This window comes from Gorilla gorilla, chromosome 6, assembly GCF_029281585.2.
Source record: "Gorilla gorilla gorilla isolate KB3781 chromosome 6, NHGRI_mGorGor1-v2.1_pri, whole genome shotgun sequence".
NCBI classification, from domain to species: domain Eukaryota; kingdom Metazoa; phylum Chordata; class Mammalia; order Primates; family Hominidae; genus Gorilla; species Gorilla gorilla.
This window is the reverse complement of record NC_073230.2, coordinates 115,136,534-115,148,123: the sequence shown is the minus strand read 5'-3', so window position 1 is coordinate 115,148,123 and position 11,590 is coordinate 115,136,534. Positions and strand designations below refer to the sequence as shown.

At 41.6% G+C, this 11,590-nt stretch overlaps 1 pseudogene; it reads right to left on the bottom strand.

Moving 5' to 3' along the window:
* Positions 1-3,947: 3,947 nt before the first annotated feature.
* Positions 3,948-4,048, bottom strand: LOC115935434 (uncharacterized; annotated as a pseudogene).
* Between the last annotated feature and the right edge of the window lie 7,542 nt (positions 4,049-11,590).

The window sequence follows — 11,590 nt, the reverse complement described above, 5'->3', positions numbered from 1 at the left end:
TCTTCCTCCATCCCTTTATTTTGAGCCTATGTGTGTCTCTGCACATCAGATGGGTCTCCTGAATACAGCACACTGATGGGTCTTGACTCATTATCCAATTTGCCAGTCTGTGTCTTTTAATTGGAGCATTTAGCTCATTGACATTTAAGGTTAATATTGTTATGTGTGAATTTGATCCTGTCATTATGATGTTAGCTGGTTATTTTGCTCGTTATTTGATGCAGTTTCTTCCTAGCATCAATGTTCTTTACAATTTGGCATGTTTTTGCAGTGGCTGGTACCAGTTGTTCCTTTCCATGTTTAGTGCTTCAGGAGCTCTTGTAGGACAGGCCTGGTGGTGACAAAAATCTCTCAGCATTTGTTTGTCTGTAAAGGATTTTATTTTTCCTTCACTTATGAAGCTTAGTTTGGCTGGATATGAAATTCTGGGTTGAAAATTCTTTGCTTTAAGAATGTTGATATCCTTTGCCCACTTTTTGATGGGGTTGTTTGTTTTTTTCTTGTAAATTTGTTTGAGTTCATTGTAGATTCTGGATATTAGCCCTTTGTCAGATGAGTAGGTTGTGAAAATTTTCTCCCATTTTGTAGGTTGCCTGTTCACTCTGATGGTAGTTTCTTTTGCTGTGCAGAAGCTCCTTAGTTTAATTAGATCCCATTTGCCAATTTTGGCTTTTGTTGCCATTGCTTTTGGTGTTTTAGACATGAAGTCCTTGCCCATGCCTATGTCCTGAATGGTAATGCCTGTGTTTTCTTCTAGGGTTTTTATGGTTTTAGGTCTAACGTTTAAGTCTTTAATCCATCTTGAATTAATTACTTCTCAACAGAAGACATTTATGCAGCCAAAAGACACATGAAAAAATGCTCATCATCACTGGCCATCAGAGAAATGTAAATCAAAACCACAATGAGATACCATCTCACACCAGTTAGAATGGTGATCATTAAAAAGTCAGGAAACAACAGGTGCTGGAGAGGATGTGGAGAAATAGGAACACTTTTACACTGTTGGTGGGACTGTAAACTAGTTCAACCATTGTGGAAGTCAGTGTGGCGATTCCTCAGGGATCTAGAACTAGAAATACCATTTGACCCAGCCATCCCATTACTGGGTATATACCCAAAGGACTACAAATCATGCTGCTATAAAGACACATGCACACGTATGTTTATTGCGGCACTATTCACAATAGCAAAGACTTGGAACCAACCCAAATGTCCAACAATGATAGTCTGGATTAAGAAAATGTGGCACATATACACCATGGAATACTATGCAGCCATAACAAATGATGAGTTCATGTCCTTTGTAGGGACATGGATGAAATTGGAAATCATCATTCTCAGTAAACTATCGCAAGGACAGAAAACCAAACACCGCATGTTCTCACTCACAGATGGGAATTGAACAATGAGAACACATGGACACAGGAAGGGGAACATCACACTCTGGGGACTGTTGTGGGGTGGGTGGAGGGGGGAGGGATAGCATTAGGAGATATACCTAATGCTAAATGACGAGTTAATGGGTGCAGCACACCAGCATGGCACATGTATACATATGTAACTAACCTGCACATTTTGCACATGTACCCTAAAACTTAAAGTGTAATAATAATTAAAAAAAAAAGAAAAAAAAAGTTAAACATTAAAAAAAAAAAAAGAATGTTGAATATTGGCCCCCACTCTCTTCTGGCTTGTAGAGTTTCTGCCATGAGATCTGCTGTTAGTCTGATGGGCTTCCCTTTGTGGGCAACCTGAGCTTTCTCTCTGGCTGTCTTTAACATTTTTTCCTTCATTTCAACTTTGGTGAATCTGACAATTATGTGTCTTGGAGTTGCTCTTCTCAAGGAGTATCTTTGTGGCATTCTCTGTATTTCCTGAATTTGAATGTTGGCCTGCATTGCTAGGTTGGGGAAGTTCTCCTGGATAATATCCTGCAGAGTGTTTTCCAGCGTGGTTCCATTCTCCCCGTCATTTTCAGGTACACCAATCAGATGTAGATTTGGTCTTTTCACATAGTCCCATATTTCTTGGAGGCTTTGTTCGTTTCTTTTTACTTTTTTTCTCTAAACTTCTCTTCTTGCTTCATTTCATTCATTTGATCTTCAATCACTGATACCCTTTCTTCCAGTTGATCGATTCGGCTATTGAAGCTTGTGCATGAGTCACGTAGTTCTCGTGCCATAGTTTTCAGCTCCATCAGGACATTTAAAGACTTCTCTACACTGGTTATTCTAGTTAGCCATTCGTCTAATCTTTTTTCAAGGTTTTCAGCTTCTTTGCAATGGGTTCGAACTTCCTCCTTTAGCTCGGAGAAGTTTGATCATCTGAAGCCTTCTCTCAACTCGTCAAAGTCATTCTCCATCCAGCTTTGTTCCATTGCTGGTGAGGAGCTGTGTTCCTTTGGAGGAGGGAGAGGCGCTTTGATTTTTAAAATTTTCAGCTTTTCTGCTCTGTTTTTTCCCCATCTTTGTGGTTTTATCTACCTTTGGTCTTTGATGATGGTGATGTACAGATGGGGTTTTGGTGTGGATGTCCTTTCTGTTTGTTAGTTTTCCTTCTAACAGTCAGGAACCTCAGCTGCAGGTCTGTTGGAGTTTGCTGGAGGTCCACTCCAGACCCTGTTTGCCTGGGTATCAGCAGCGGAGGCTGCAGAACAGTGGATATTGCTGAACAGCAAATGTTGCTGCCTGATCGTTCCTCTGGAAGCTTCGTCTCAGAAGGATACCCGACCATGTGAGGTGTCAGTCTGCCCCTATTGGGGGGGTGCCTCCCAGTTAGGTTACTCAGGGGTCAGGGACCCACCTGAGGAGTCAGTCTGTCAGTTCTCAGATCTCAAACTCCGTGCTGGGAGAACCACTACTCTCTTCAAAGCTGACAGACAGGGACATTTAAGTCTGCAGAGCTTTCTGCTGCCTTTTGTTCAGCTATGCTTTGCCCCCAGAGGTGGAGTCTACAGAGGCAGGCAGGCCTCCTTGAACTGTGGTGGGTTCCACCCAGTTCGAGCTTCCCAGCTGCTTTGTTTACCTACTCAAGCCTCAGCAATGGCGGGTGCCCCTCCCCCAGCCTCGCTGCCACCTTGCAGTTCAATCTCAGACTGCTGTGCTAGCAATGAGCCAGGCTCTGTGGGCGTGGGACCCTCCGAGCCATGCACAGGATGTAATCTCCTGGTGTGCCGTTTTCTAAGACCATTGGAAAAGCACAGTATTAGGGTGGGAGTGACCCTATTTTCCAGGTGCCATCTGTCACAGCTTCCCTTGGCTAGGAAAGGGAATTCCCTGACCCCCTTGCACTTCCCAGGTGAGGCGATGCCTCGCCCTGCTTCGGCTCACGCTCGGTGCACTGCACCCACTGTCCTGCACCCACTGTCCGACAAGCCCCAGTGAGATGAACCTGGTACCTCAGTTGGAAATGCAGAAATCACCTGCCTTCTGCATCGCTCACGCTGGGAGCTGTAGACTGGAGCTGTTCCTGTTCGGCCATCTTGGACTAAATCGATGTCATTTTCATTTTATACACATGGAAACAGGCTCAGAGAGGTTAGGTGTCTTGTCCAAGTTCACACAGCTATTAAGTGTCAGAGTTGGGCTTTGAACCCAGAGGACATCGAGCCTGCTCATTCTAATACTCTGAACTTACATCATGGTATATGAAATGACTGAGGGCTTGCATAGGGGTTTCAAGATTTGCTTTTCTTTTGGCTATAATTGACATCATTAATATAATTGTGTGACTTTCACTTCATAGCTTGCTGCTCTTTATGATGTCTCTATGTAGTCTCTTATCTCTCAGGGTCATGTTTGTTTTTAAAAATTGTGGTAAAATATAACAAAATTTACCATTTTGGCCATTTTTAACTGTACAGTTCAGTGACATTAAGTACATTCACATTGTTGTTCAGCCCTCATCACTATCCATCTCCAGAATTTTTTTAACCAGCCCCTGAAAACAATATGAAACACTTCATGAATTTTTGTGTCCTCTTTGCACAGGGGCCATGCTAATCTCTCAGTCTCATTCCAATTTTGGTATATGTGCTGCAAAGCAAGGGGGCCTTGTGTTTAAGTCACTGGTTTTCTAACTCTTGGCTCCCCTCCCTGTTCTCTAGCTTTCCTTCTGTGATCTGCTGCCTTCAGCTCAGTAATGAATTGGAGTGTCCCAGTCACACCTGTGCCTGCTCAGGATCGTGAGGGAGAGGAAGGAGAAAAAGGCATGATTCTTTATCAAGTGGCCTGGCTTGGATCTTATCTCTGCTTTCTGCCCCCACCAACAACCCAGGAATCAGAGCAAGGAGACAGGAGAAGGTTCACAAACTCCCTCATTGAAATCCGAATCATTTCGGAGTTTCTTAGCCCTTCAAAGGGTGAGTTAGGAACTGTGATTTGCTCCACACTGGAGCCATCAAGATGAGACTTGGGGCTGAGCATGGTGGCTCACACTCGTAATCTCAGCACTTTAGGAGGCAAAGGTGGGAGGATTACTTGAGGTCAGGAGTTTGAGACTAGCCTGGCCAACATAGTGAAACCCCAACTCTACTAAAAAAGTACAAAAATTAGCTAAGCGTGGTGGTGCACCCCTGTAGTCCCAGCTACTCAAGAGGCTGAGGCAGAGAATCGCTTGAACCCAGGAGGCAGAGGCTGCAGTGAGCCTAGATCACGCCACTGCACTCCAGCCTGGGCAACAGAGACTCAGTCTCAGAAAAACAAAGCAAAACAAAAGATGAGACTTAGAGAGCTCCCGCGTGCCAGGGCCAGGAGGAGAGATGGGAGTCACCAAGTCTTGCCTCGTCCCCTGGGTTCACAGGGGAGGCCACCAAGGGTCCAGTCAATGTTGTAGCTTGAGCCCTGGTAGGAGCTAGAGAACCAGGTAGGATTCCTGACTCTCATCCAGGTCCCTCTACCTTAACATCTACTGACAAATCTCACCCTGCCCAATATCGTCCTATTTCCTCTTACATATACTTAAAAGCCTTTCTCTCCCTAACTAATGCCTCAAGCACTGTCAGCACTTCCCAACAGAGCCCCTTGATCCCATGGGTCTTTCAGATCCAGTGCTAGGGGATTAATAAAAACCTTTAAAAAAGTAGGCAGCTATTGTGGTTGCTCTGCTTTGCCACCCAGCTCCCCAGCAGGACAGCAGGTCCTGTCCCGCAAGCTGCTGGGAATGTTGGCTAACAGCCCTCAACAGCCAGCCCGTTCTGGAATTGCCCTCACCTGCAGACAGCCACCCCGCCTGGGGTTATGCCCCCTTCCCAGGACAGCCTGATCTCATGACAGGAAGGGCCATCCTAGCTCCAAGCTCTCTGTGGAGCTGCAGAGGCCAGTCATGAATGCACTGTGGCCCAGCTCCTCCCTCTGAACAATTTGGCTTACTTTCCTTCCCAACAGGTGCTAACCCTAGTAGCTCCCCTAATAAATCTCTGGCACATTAATCTCTCCATCAGAAACTGCTCTTTGGGAAGCCAACCCACAACAGCTCCAAAATAAAAAAGAACAATTAAGAGGCTCTAGTGAATAAATGTTTAATGCAATGTTTACAGATGCCACATTATGTGAACTCCATTAATTGTTAAATTTAGTATTCATCAACATTTAAAATATCATTACCTCTAATCACCATCTGCAGGTCAGAATTTCTCAGTTCATGTAAATTCCAGCCCATATGTAATAGATGCTGACAAATAATAGCGAATTGTAAATTAAATGCAGCACTTACAGTTAAATAATTTCAAAAGTAAAGTTACTAGGGCTGGGTGCAGGGGCTCATACCTATAATCCCAACACTTTGGGAGGCCAGTAAGCAGAAGGACTGCTTGAAGCCAGTTCAAAACAAGGCTGGGCAAAAAAGCAAGACCTCAGCCCCCACCCTCCACAAAACATTTTTAAAAATTAGCTGGATGTGGTAGCACATGCCTATAGTCCTAGCTACTTGGGAGGCTGAGGTGGGAGGATTGTTTGAGCCCAGGAGGACGAGACTGCAGTGAGCCGGGATAGCACTATTGCACCCCAGCCTCGGTGACAGAGACCCTACCTCAAAAAAAAAAAAAAAAATTAGACTGAAATTATGAAACTGCTAATATCTGACCATTTTTGACCTTTAAAAATGGCAATTTCACATGGTTCAACATAGTATCTCATCAAATATTTACTTATATTTAATTGGGGATGTAGGTGTACTCTAATGTGTTTGCCTTCCAACATTAAGCATGCTAAGGCCTGTGAAGATGTCAGAAACAGCCTTCCCTCTTTGGAATAAAGATACTACAAGCAGAATAGAGACAAAAATCAAGATAATGCCAAGATTTGGGAGCAAAGAAAGGAAACTGAAGCCCAGACCTAATTTCACTCTGCATGACTCATTGCATGGTTGAAGCATTTCTTGCTTCTCGAGGTTTCACCCTCATCTCAAGCTCCTAGGGCCCCATTTCCTGCTTTCCCACTTTCTGTACTCATTCTCCCTTTCGGGGGTTTCCTCCTCTGTGGGAAAGCGTGGATGTAAGAAGGATCTGAGGTTCATGGGGGAGGAATCAAATTATAAACAGCTCTCCTTTCAATGAAAGGCTTTTTTTCTGATAATATCAGCATTTGAAAGGTTCCTCTGTGTGTTATCCTTTCGGTCCCTTGTGACAATGTCCCAAACCTCTACCAATAAATTATTTTCTCTGCTCTCCAAAAATGGCTTTGTTCCCACAAATACTGTTCATGGGAAGAGACTGTGAGGTTAGTCTATTCCTGCCATTTGATCATTTTGTTTATTGCACTGATCCAACACGTAAGTAAGCATTCAAACCTTTCATTTATACTGGATGCAACTTCAAAATTCTAAGAGCTGGCTTAGAGAACTTTAAGCTCCTGCAATGCGGATTCTCATCACCATACTTCTCCAAGCCTGAACCTGCTACTCACCCCTCTCCCTCACCCACTGCAGGGCACCTATGAGAGGGTGCCGGGAACAAGGGCCTCTGCATTTGCTCAGGACTCCCTCCTGGGAGGGGAAGCTGGAGGCTGGGCCGAGTTGGACCAGAAGAATGGAAATGATGTAGAGACCCAGGCCCTGTCTTAAAGAAACTAAAAATCTTGTAGACAGGAGCACCTAACATGGAAAACTATGCATGCTATCTCTGAAAAGGGGAGTTCTTTTAAAAAATGAGTTTGCAAACATGAGGGGAACGATTAGTGGAAGGTGAGGGCATTAAAAAGGACTTTCTCTCTTTTCCTTTTTAAATTGTGTGGTCCTTTATCCAATTATGAAAGCAATACACATTCTTGGTAGAAAAATGAGAAAATCATAAACAGTGGACCCTTGAACAACGTGGGTTTCAACTGCATGGCTCCACTTTTAGACCCAATTTTTTTTCAATAAATATATCAGAAAAATGTTAGAGGTTTGTGACAATTTGAAAAAACTTGCAGATGAACTGCATCCACAAGTAGGGTTTATAAACAGAACTGCCCTTATCTATTAAGCTGCTAACCCTGAAGCTTGGAGGGAAAAGAGAAACACCAGCTGCCAGCCTTTTGGAGGTACAACAAAGCAGCCTGGACAAGAACCCTTTTTCTGGACTGGTTTAATCAATGCTTTGTCCCTGAAGTCAGGAAGTACCCTACCTGTAAGGGACTGCCTTTTAAAGTTCTTTTGATATTGGACAATGCTGCTGACCACCCAGAACCCCATGAGTTCATCATCAAGGGCATTGAAGTAGTCCATTTATGACCAAACACAACATCTCTAATTCAGCCTCTAGACCCAGAATCATAAGGATCCTTAAAGCTCATTACGCATAGTACCCTATGGAAAAGATTTGTCAATGCTATGGAAGAAAACCCCAGTAGAGAGAACATCACAAAGTCTACAAGGATTACACCGTTGTAGATACCACTGTTGTCATAGAAAAAGCCATCAAGCCTGAACCAATAAATTCCTGAAACAATAAATTCCTGCTGGAAAAGAAACTGTGTCCAGTTATTGTGCATGACTTCACAAGATTGACAAGAGCACCACTCAAGGAAATCATGAAAGAGATTGTGGATATGGCCAAAGAAAAAAAAATAGGTGGAGGGTGAAGGGTTTCAAGATATGGATCTCAGAGAAATTTAAGGGCTAACAGATGCCACAGGAATTAACAGAAGACAACATGATGGAGATGAGTGTTTCTGAACCAGTACCAGAGAATGAGGAAGACAGTGTAGAAGAAGCAGTGCCAGGAAACAAACTGACATTAGACAATACAGCAGAAGCGTTCCAATTATTCAAAACTACTTTTAACTTCTTTTATAACATGGACCCTTCTATGATAGGGGCACTGAAACTAAAGCAAACAGTGGAAGAAGGATCGGCACTATACAGAAACATTTTTAGAGAAATGAGAAAGCAAAAAAGTCAGACAGAAATTATCATGTATTTCCATAAAATTACACCAAGTGTGCTTGCCTCTCCTGCCTCCCCTCCCACCTTCTCCACCTCTTACACTTCTACTGACCCTAAGAAAGCAAGACCAACCCCTTCCTCCCCAACCTACTCAAAGAGAAGATGACAAGGATCAAGACCTTTATGATGATCCACTTCCCCTTAATGAATAGTGAATCTATTTCCTCTTCCTTATGATTTCTTGATATTTTCTTTTCTTTAGCTTACTTTATCATAAGAATATAGTATGTAATACATATAACACATAAAATATGTGTTAACTGTTTATGTAAGTCTTCCAGTTAATAGTAGGCTATTAGTAGCTACATTTTTGCAGAGTCAAAAGTTAAACACAGATTTTTGGCTGTGCAGGGGATCAGCAACCCTAGCCCCTGCATTGTTCAAGGGCCAACTGCATGTGTGATACACACACACACAAATATATTCAAATCATTCCAATTCTACTACCCAGAGACAGCATCTGTAACTACTCTTTTATAAATTATTCTACTTAATTTGACTTGGATTTGAAGGGGAAAAAAATGAAAGTGAAGAAATTGCTGAATTTTATAAATATATTTCTTCAAAATAAGAGCTCTTCATTATTAAGAAACTCTTCAAATCGATTACAAAAATATGAGGCTTTGAGACTGGAGTATTTTTTGGTTTATGCTTCTTAATATCCATAAGTTTAAGTTTCTGATACTAATCCTTAGATGATCGTGTAATCAAAATCAGAAGCCACAATATATGTTTTAAAGAGTTCTTTTTTTTTCTTTTTCTTTGAGAGAAAAAGAGAATGAAAATGAGAGCAAAACTTTACATCTAAGTTTACTCTCAGGTTAATTCTTCAAAATAAATAATTAGGGAAAAGCTGATATATAAAGAAAAATATGCTATAAAAATGGCAAGCCACTTTCACAACCAAAAAAACCACCTTTGTCTTCTGCAGTTTTGAACAGATACTGGGTGTACAATAGTGTTTGATGAATAACAGAATACATGAAAGAAAAATGGCTATTATCAATCTATATGAAAAATGTAAATGGCAGCATAAGATTACAAACAGGAAAATGAGAGAAAATATATTTTCAATATATGTAATACCCTTAACTCATGAAGAGCTGTTATAAATCAGTAATACTTAAAATAGCAATATTTATAAAATCCCATAGACAAAGACTACGAAGAGCCCTGGCCTGTTCAGATGTAGACGAGAATCTGAAAATGGCCAACAAGCTATGTATTGATGCTTAATCTCATTAGATCAGAGGAAAAGGCAAATTTAAAATAAGGAGAAATCATTTATGCCCATGATATTAGCCAAAATTGAGATGATTTTTAATTTCCTGGTAAGGTTGGTAAGGTTTGAGGAAGATAGCTGCACTTGTTCACTAATAATAAGACTCTAAATTGTTGCAAACTTTTTTGATAATAATCTGGCGCCATATATTAAAGTGTATAGCACACATTCTGTTGGGCCCAGAAGTGCTACTTCAGGGCATACATAGAGAAGAAATAAAACTACAAGTATATTAAGACATATTTCACAATAATATCAGTAACAAACATTTACTGAGCACACACTATGTGCCCAGTGCTGTGCTAAATGCCTTACAAAGGATATCTGAATTATCATAACAGCTTTATGAGGTAGTTGCCATTATCTCACAGATGAATACTAAAATTTAGCAAAGTTAAATATGTTGTCCAAGGTTTTAAAAAATACACTAGTAAATGTTAGAGTTGAAACTTGAAACTGCTCAATGTGATGGCAGCCACTGTAACATGCTGCCAAATTAGAGACAAATAACCAAAAAAGAAAACTTAGCCAAATGCCCTTGGAAGAGGAGTGGTGACAATGACCTCAACCACTAGAAACAAAATGCCTGGTCTCACTTTGGTTTCAGAATTAAAATCCACTTTGACGAGGGGTAGGAATGTTGGAACAAATGTTTTCCATAGAAGCAGAGAGAAGAAGTTGTGACGAGGAAGAAAGAGATTAATATGAAAATTTTTGCCAGATGGGTGGTTTGGGAAGAGATTTCTCTCCAAGGCAACCTCGACTTCTCCCTATGAATGACTCTTAAGAAATGGAGGCAGAGTCTCTAACCAGACCACGGGCAAGATGCAGCTTCCACAAGACTTCCCATAAGCAGCAGCTCTGCTGCCCTCACCCCAGCTGGCCCTCCCAAGAAAAATGGTTGAGGGCATGAGCAACATTTTTAAATGGCAGAGAGATGATTCTGAGGATTTTCAGGGCACTGGAAACATTGCCTCAGTTTTCCTGGAAAATTCCACTTATTTGTTTTATCTCCTTGGTATTTGGAGAGTATGTCATAAATACTATGTCCTCACCAAGCCCATAGCTGACTCTGCCCTGAAACCTTAACCCCTGGTGGAAAGGAGAGAGACTTCATGTCTGTGGCAGGGCCATTTGCCACCATGTTCTGGGTTGCAGGGCTGACTACAGCCATTCCTCCTAGAGTTTATGTCTGGAATGTGGGTTAATATTCCACAGACAAACCACATGCCAGTGCTGTATCTCTGGGTCCACAGTACCCAGAAGCATATATTACAATCAGTTATAAACTATGCTTTAAAATAGGGTTTAAAACAATAATCACTATAAACAAGTTGCAAAGACCAACGTAGACAATATATTACAAGCCAAGGGTTATGATCAATCCAATTCTGTGAACCTGAATTCAATAATAATACAAAATAAATAAGTAGCAAGTGGCAGCCTGATAATCTGGTTTAAGAGACTGTGATAATCAGTCCCAGAGATTTTTTTTCTTTTTGTCAACTGTTATTAATAGCTACTTAACCTAACCTTGTTCTTTCTTTAGACTCATAGAAGTAAATTTCTAACTTGTCCAACTCCTGCCTTAGAGTGAAAATCTTTGAAGCGTATTTACAACTCAGTCTCAACAATTTCCAGACAGACTCTCCATAACAAAGTCCTTGTAGAAAGCTCCTATTAAATTCTTCCTTTCCATGTAGGAAAAGTTTGCTTATTACCAGCTTATCCAAAAGGCATGATGATGCTGACATGCCCAAGGAGCCCTAAGCATAATGAACAATCCCACACCTTCCAAGACTTTGACCACAGCAGAGAAAGAGAAGACTGTTTTGTGGCATTGGATACATAAGAAATGCCCAGATCCTGAGAGAACCATTA